Here is a 7083-nt window from a genome sequence, read left to right as displayed (position 1 = left end):
TTTCTACTTGGATTAAATGTCAGGAATTGTGAAAAACTGACCTTAAATGTATTTGGCTAAGGTGTATGTAAACTTCTGACTTCAACTGTATGTACAGTTAGGATCACCACTTTATTTTAAGAATGTGAAATGTCAGAATAATAGTAGAGAGAATGATTTATTTCAGCTTTTATTTCTTTCATCACATTTCCAGTGGGTCAGAAGTTTACATACACTCAATTAGAATTTGGTAGCATTTCCTTTAAATTGTTTAACTTGGGTCAAACGTTTCGGGTAGCCTTCCACAAGCTTCCCACAATAAATTGGGTGAATCAAAAAAGCCCATTCCTCCTGACAGAGCTGGTGTAACTGAGTCAGGTTTGTAGGCCTCCTTGCTCGCACACACTTTTTCAGTTCTGCCCACACATTTTCTATAGGATTGAGGTCAGGGCTTCGTGATGGCCACTCCAATACCTTGCCTTTGTTGTCCTTACGCCATTTTGCCACAACTTTGGAAGTATGCTTGGGGTAATTGTCCATTTGGAAGATTCATTTACGACCAAGCTTTAACTTCCTGACTGATGACTTGAGATGTAGCTTCAATAAATGCACATAATTTTCCTCCCTCATGATGCCATCTATTTTGTGAAGTCCACCAGTCCCTCCTGCAGCAAAGCACCCCCACAACATGATGCTGCCACCCCCGTGGTTCACGGTTGGGATGGTATTCTTCGGCTTGCAAGCCTCCCCCTTTTTCCTCCAAACATAACAATGGTCATTATGGCCAAACAGTTCTATTTTTGTTTCATCAGACCAGAGGATATTTCTCCAAAAAGTACGATCTTTGTCCCCATGTGCAGTTACAAACCGTGTCCGGCTTTTTTATGGCGGTTTTGGAGCAGTGGCTTCTTCCTTGCTGAGTGGCCTTTCAGGTTATGTCAATATAGGACTCATTTTACTGTGGATATAGATACTTTTGTACCTGTTTCCTCCAGCATCTTCACAAGGTCCTTTGCTGTTGTTCTGGGATTGATTTGCACCTTTCGCACCAAAGTACGTTCATCTCTAGGAGACAGAACGCATCTCCTTCCTGAGCGGTATGACAGCTGCGTGGTCCCATGGTGTTTATACTTGCGTACTATTGTTTGTACAGATGAATGTGGTACCTTCAGGCGTTTGAAAATTGCTCCCAAGGATGAACCAGACTTGTGGAGAACTACAATTTTTTTCTGAGGTCTTGGCTGATTTCTTTTGATGTTCCCATGATGTCAAGCAAAGAGGCACTGAGTTTGAAGGTAGGCCTTGAAATACATCCACAGATGCACCTCCAACTGACTCAAATGATGTCAAGTAGCATAACAGAAACTTCTAAAGCCATGACATCATTTTCTGGAATTTTCCAAGCTGTTTAAAGGCACAGTCAACTTAGTGTATGTAAACTTCTGACCCACTGGAATTGTGATACAGTGAATTATACGTGAAATAATCTGTCTGTAAACAATTGTTGGAAAAATTACTTGTGTCATGCACAAAGTAGATGTCCTAACTGACTTGCCAAAACTATAGTTTGTAAACAAGAAATTTGTGGAGTGGTTGAAAAACGAGTTTTAATGACTTCAATCTAAGTGTATGTAAATTTCCGACTTCAACTGTATAAACACACACACACACATACACACATATACATACAGTATATACGAGCTGACAAGATACAAATCTGTCGTTCTGCCCCTGAGCAAGGCAGTTAACCCACTGTTCCCTGTGCTCCGAAGACGTTGATGTCGATTAAGGCAGCCCCCCACACCTCGCTAATTCAGTGGGGTTGGGTTAAATGTGGAAGACACATTTCAGTTGAAGGCATTCAGTTGTACAACTGACTAGGTATCCCCCTTTCCCTTATATACAACCACAGGAAGACTCAGGAGCCCACTTTCAGTGAGTGTAGACAGCCTACTGCTGCCACTCTGCTAATCAGATGGGAGGAGGAGAGTAGGTAGGGGGTCCATGTGGGTAACTGGGGGGCCCTGCGTTGATTGGGTGACTGATTAATACAATTAAAATAAAGAAACTGCATAATAAATCAATCTTACTTGTCAGTTGTGTAAGTCAGGGGCTGGGCCCAAGCCGTAGTTACATGTTTTTATTTAAATTTTAAATCCAACCACAGGAGCCCGCTCTCAATGTTCAAAATTCAGCAGAGAGCATAATTTAGCCACAGGGGATCAATAGTTTAGGAAAAAAATGTGGTTATGACAAGCACATAGTGGTGTTAATGTTGCGACAGTTCTTTTCTGGTATCAGAACAAAATAGTCAGTACATATTAACTTCTAATTTATCTGTACTTTAATTAATGCAAACACGTGTATGGTAAATATGTCGTTCGTATACGGTCTCTCTGTGACACCTCGCAGGGCAAACAGGAAAGAGAACGACTCCTCCTTTGTTCTCTCTTTTATTTCTCTGACAGAGATAGTTCCCGCTCATTGCTGGCCTGTCAGAGCGAGGAGGAGCGTGGTTTAAACTTGCTCCTCCTATCGTCGGCGTGCAGGCTGGTCCCAGCCTCGTGACACACTTCCTGTTGCCGGTTGTAGTTCTTGTCTTCAACATTTAATTTACCCGTAGTTTATATACTTAATATTGTAGCATAGCTTCCCCGGTATATTATAAAGGTTATGCATACAAATAGCCAGTTCAACCCTAACAGTGGTCTCTGCCAAAATTATGGAAACACCAACATAAATGGTCTTAAAAGGGTGTTGGAGAACAGCTTGCCAGGAAAATGCACCCCATACCATAAAATGTATCATTTGTTTACTCAAGTGTTTTCTTGATTTTGCCAGTTGTCGATATGCCTACAGTCAGGAAGGCTGCCGTTTGGACAGCATGTGTGCCATAGATGTATAATCCATAGAAGAGTTTTGTAACCTCTTAATAAACCGGGTGTACACTACACGACTTTCAAAATCCTAACAATGCTAAACTATTTCCTGTCATTTTTTTTGTCTTGCTAACGTAGTGGTGCGCATACTAAACGATGTGGTACAGACAAGGGTCACACTACATTACAAGATTCTTCACTTGGTCTTGAGGATTCTCGATTCCATGCTGTCTCAAGAAAACAATGATCTGATTAAATTTAACGTAGCTACAACGAGCTGTGGCTGAAAGCAGCCTTAGTTGTTTTCAGTCATATATTCACGCTTGCCATATAGAGTTGAAACATCTAGCCAAAATGTTGAATTGAATAACATTGTGAACTACAGAGCTGTAACGACTTGACACTTTGGCTTTGATTAAAGGCATGTACAAACGCATACTAGTGGTAGTCATCGCTCCATCTCTAGTCCACACATTATGGGTGATGTGAAACAACGTAATCATCTCACTGGCTTCTTCTAAGGTGAGCTCTCATTGGCTATTGCTCATCACTGTTCTCAAAACATGTCGTTGCACATCTCACACTAGAAGAGCATTGTAGATTTTGTGCCGATAAAATCAAACATATAATATTGGGGCCTCTGGGACTGCTCAAATATGAGTTCGGTAGCCCTCAGATTGCGTCTCTGAACCGCTTACATTAAACAAGCGTTGGTGACGGCCGCACGCCCGGAGTAGGCAACGACATGTAGATTTTGTCTCCGATCTCAAAAACTTGTCTGGGAAAGCTAAACGTCGGGCCAAAATCTTGTAGTGTACGCACGGCTTTACCCTGGTAATTTGACTGTTAAACTCATGGTTACGCTATCAATGGATGCCAGTCCTGATTTGAATGGGAACTACCATCTATGGATTTTATTTCTATGATTGGTTTCGGCTGTCGGTTTGCCTTTTGCAGATTTCCAAAATACAATCGTGGGGAAAACGTACAGAAAGAAAATGCCTACTGCTGAAAAGAGAACACTACAGATGTCTGTAGAACCAATAGAAAAAATGCCTCAACAACTCCCAATTTGTAGCTAACAGCAGCACCGTTTTTCAAAGTAGATCATCTTAAAATAGGCTATTGCCACAACGAGTGCATCAGCCATCACCATGAGTAGCGTATGGTTTCATCTTCATCATTAGTCAGTGTGCCACTGGAAACGTTATTTAGTAGCCTACTGTAGCCTATGACAAACAGTGCATTTGGAAAGAATTTAGACCCCTTTACTTTTCCCACATTTTGTTAAGTTAAACACTTATTCTAAAATTGATTAAGTAGTTTTTTCTCTCCTTATTAATCTACACACAATACCCCATAATGACAAAGCAAAAACAGGTTAAGACATTTTTGCAAATCTATTCAAAATAAAAACTTAAATATAACATTTACATAAGTATTCAGACCCTTTACTCAGTACTTTGTTGAAGCACCTTTAGCAGCGATTACAGCCTCGAGTCTTCTTGGGTATGACACTACAAGCTTGGCACACCTGTATTTGGGGATAGCCCTATTTGGTAAAAAACTAAGTCCATATTATGGCAAGAACAGCTTAAATAAGCAAAGAGAAATGACAGTCCATCATTACTTTAAGACATGAAGGTCAGTCAATCCGGAACATTTCAATAACTTTGAACGTTTTTACAAGTGCAGTCGCAAAAACCATCAAGCGCTATGATAAAACTGGCTCTCATGAGGACCGCCACATGAAAGGAAGACCCAGAGTTACCTCTGCTGCAGAGGATAAGTTCTTTAGAGATAACTGCACCTCAGTTTGCAGCCCAAATAAATGCTTCACAGAGTTCAAGTAACAGACATCTCAGCATAAACTGTTCAGAGGAGACTGCATGAATCAGGCCTTCATGGTTGAATTGCTGCCATGAAACCACTACTAAAGGACACCAATAAGAAGAAGAGACTTGCTTGGGCCAAGAAACACAAGCAATGGACATTAGACCGGTGGAAATCTGTCCTTTGGTCTGATGAGTCTAAATTTGCAATTTGTAGTTTAAAATGCAGTTTCTTTTCCCCGGCCCTGTATGTACTTCTATGGTCTCTCTGTGTACTACTATAGACTCTCTCTATGCTCTCTCCTAACACTTCCTTCCTAAAGACCCTTATGTTTGAGCCTCATCGGTCCACTTCAAAGAGATGAAAAATAACTGATGCATTACCATCCCTTTATTCTTTTACTCCAGGTTTCTTCATGCAAAAGTAAAATACTGATTTGATTTCCTCGCCCCAATTATGGAGATTGTTTTTACATCATTGTGAATCACCATATGAAAGGCATGTTGGATATGAAATTCAAATCAAGCATTTTCATGCAAATTGCCTCCCATCCTACTGACACTTCCCAATTGAATATATCTAATGTGTTACTACTATTGGTTTATTGGTTTATTCAGATCCCTATTAGCTTTTGCCCGAAGTAGCAGCTATTCTTCCTGGTGTCCACAAAAAAACACAAAACAGGACAAGAAACAAAACACTGATTCACTGATAGACAAGGACAGTCACACCAACTTAAAATACAACAATATACCAACAATACAACAACAAAGAATATATAATAAAAGTACAAACAATACAACAACGCCAAAATAAAAATGTTAGTGTGTCTGTGTGTGTTTAACCCCTCACAGTTCCCGCCAATCCATGAAATATTGTTTAATATTTGTTTTTAAAAGGTAATGTTGCTATTTGCCTGAGTAATTGGAGATGGAAGGGAGTTCCATGGCATCATGGCTCTGTAAAATACTGAGCTGTGCAGTGAATTTGTTTTGGACTTGGGGACTGTGAAGAAACCCCTGGTGGCTTATGTATGGGTGTCTGAGCTGAATGTTATTTGATTATGCAAACAATCTGGAATTTTTCTTACAGTAATACTTCTCATAAAAACTAGAAGAGAAGCAGTTCCTCTCGTTAACCCTCAACCAGGAAAGACTGGCATGCTTGTTGTTGATGTTAGTTCTGTATGTGCAGTTAAGGGCAAGGTGTGCTGCTCTGTTTTGAGCCAGCTGCAGCTTTGCTAGGTCTTTCTTTGCTGCACTTTACCATACTATCAGACAATAATCAAAATTGGGACAAGACCAGAGCCTGATCAACTAGTACAGTTGATTTGTGTAAAATACACAGAACATCTTTTTATAACAGACATACCTCTCCCCATCTTCACAACAACTTTGTCAATATGACTTAACTATTACAATTGACCATCCAATGTTATATGATTCAGCAGTCCATCAACCAGGTGGTGTGTTTAAGTGTGTGTGTGCTATGGGAGACATACACTCAAACATCCTATTAGTAAGAAATACACTCAAACATATGTACCGGTATGTATCGTAAAACTGACAGTAATGTGTACTGTCAGTTAATTTAAAGGTCCACTCTTATAATAAGTGACCTTTGAGTCAGGAAATGAAAACAATCTATACCCTGAGAATAATAATGTTCTTGCTACTGAAGGCCTTAGAAGTAGGCTTCACTCAGGCAAACACCATCACCCACAAGAGGAATCTCTGGTCTCCTAGAAGGCACTTAGTCAAACAGGAAACACATTAGCATGTACACAGTACACACCACAGTTGTATGTGTGGATGGAACACTGTATTTGAACCTCATTTTCGGATCACTGGGTTTTTGCAAAAAGCCATAATGCTCTCTAGTGTGTATTTCGCTGTCAGTGATTCAGCCAAAAGAGACGATCAGGTTAAGTATCATAGTAATATAATGTAATGACAGTTATTAAGTGATAACCCTGATGGAGAAATGGAAGAAACTATTATTATGTACAAAAATGAGCCTCTGAGATAATTACATGTTTCTTACTGTTTGAAAATGTTTTGATATTAATATTGTTATTTGATCAGGAACTTTTATAACTTTTTACTACCTTCAACACTTCTCCTATGGTGGCCTACATGTACCTCAACAGTCTTATGGACGCTGCTAATGTGTTGTGTATGGAGGCCACCCAATGTCTTTTAGCCCGAGGGTTGATTGACACACCAAAAGTCAGAGAAGAGCAACAATACTGACAGGAGAGATGAGAAAAAATCTTAAAGAAGAGAAGCAGCAGTGAAAAGTTGAATTGATATTCAACAGGTGTGATGGTGGATGACAAAAGCAGGGAAAAAGGTGTGTGTGTGTGTGTGTGTGTGCGTGCGTACGTGTGAGA

The sequence above is a fragment of the Salmo salar genome, chromosome ssa10 (assembly GCF_905237065.1).
Source record: "Salmo salar chromosome ssa10, Ssal_v3.1, whole genome shotgun sequence".
Taxonomy (NCBI): domain Eukaryota; kingdom Metazoa; phylum Chordata; class Actinopteri; order Salmoniformes; family Salmonidae; genus Salmo; species Salmo salar.
The sequence above is the reverse complement of the archived record's forward strand: the minus strand, read 5'-3'. Positions refer to the sequence as shown.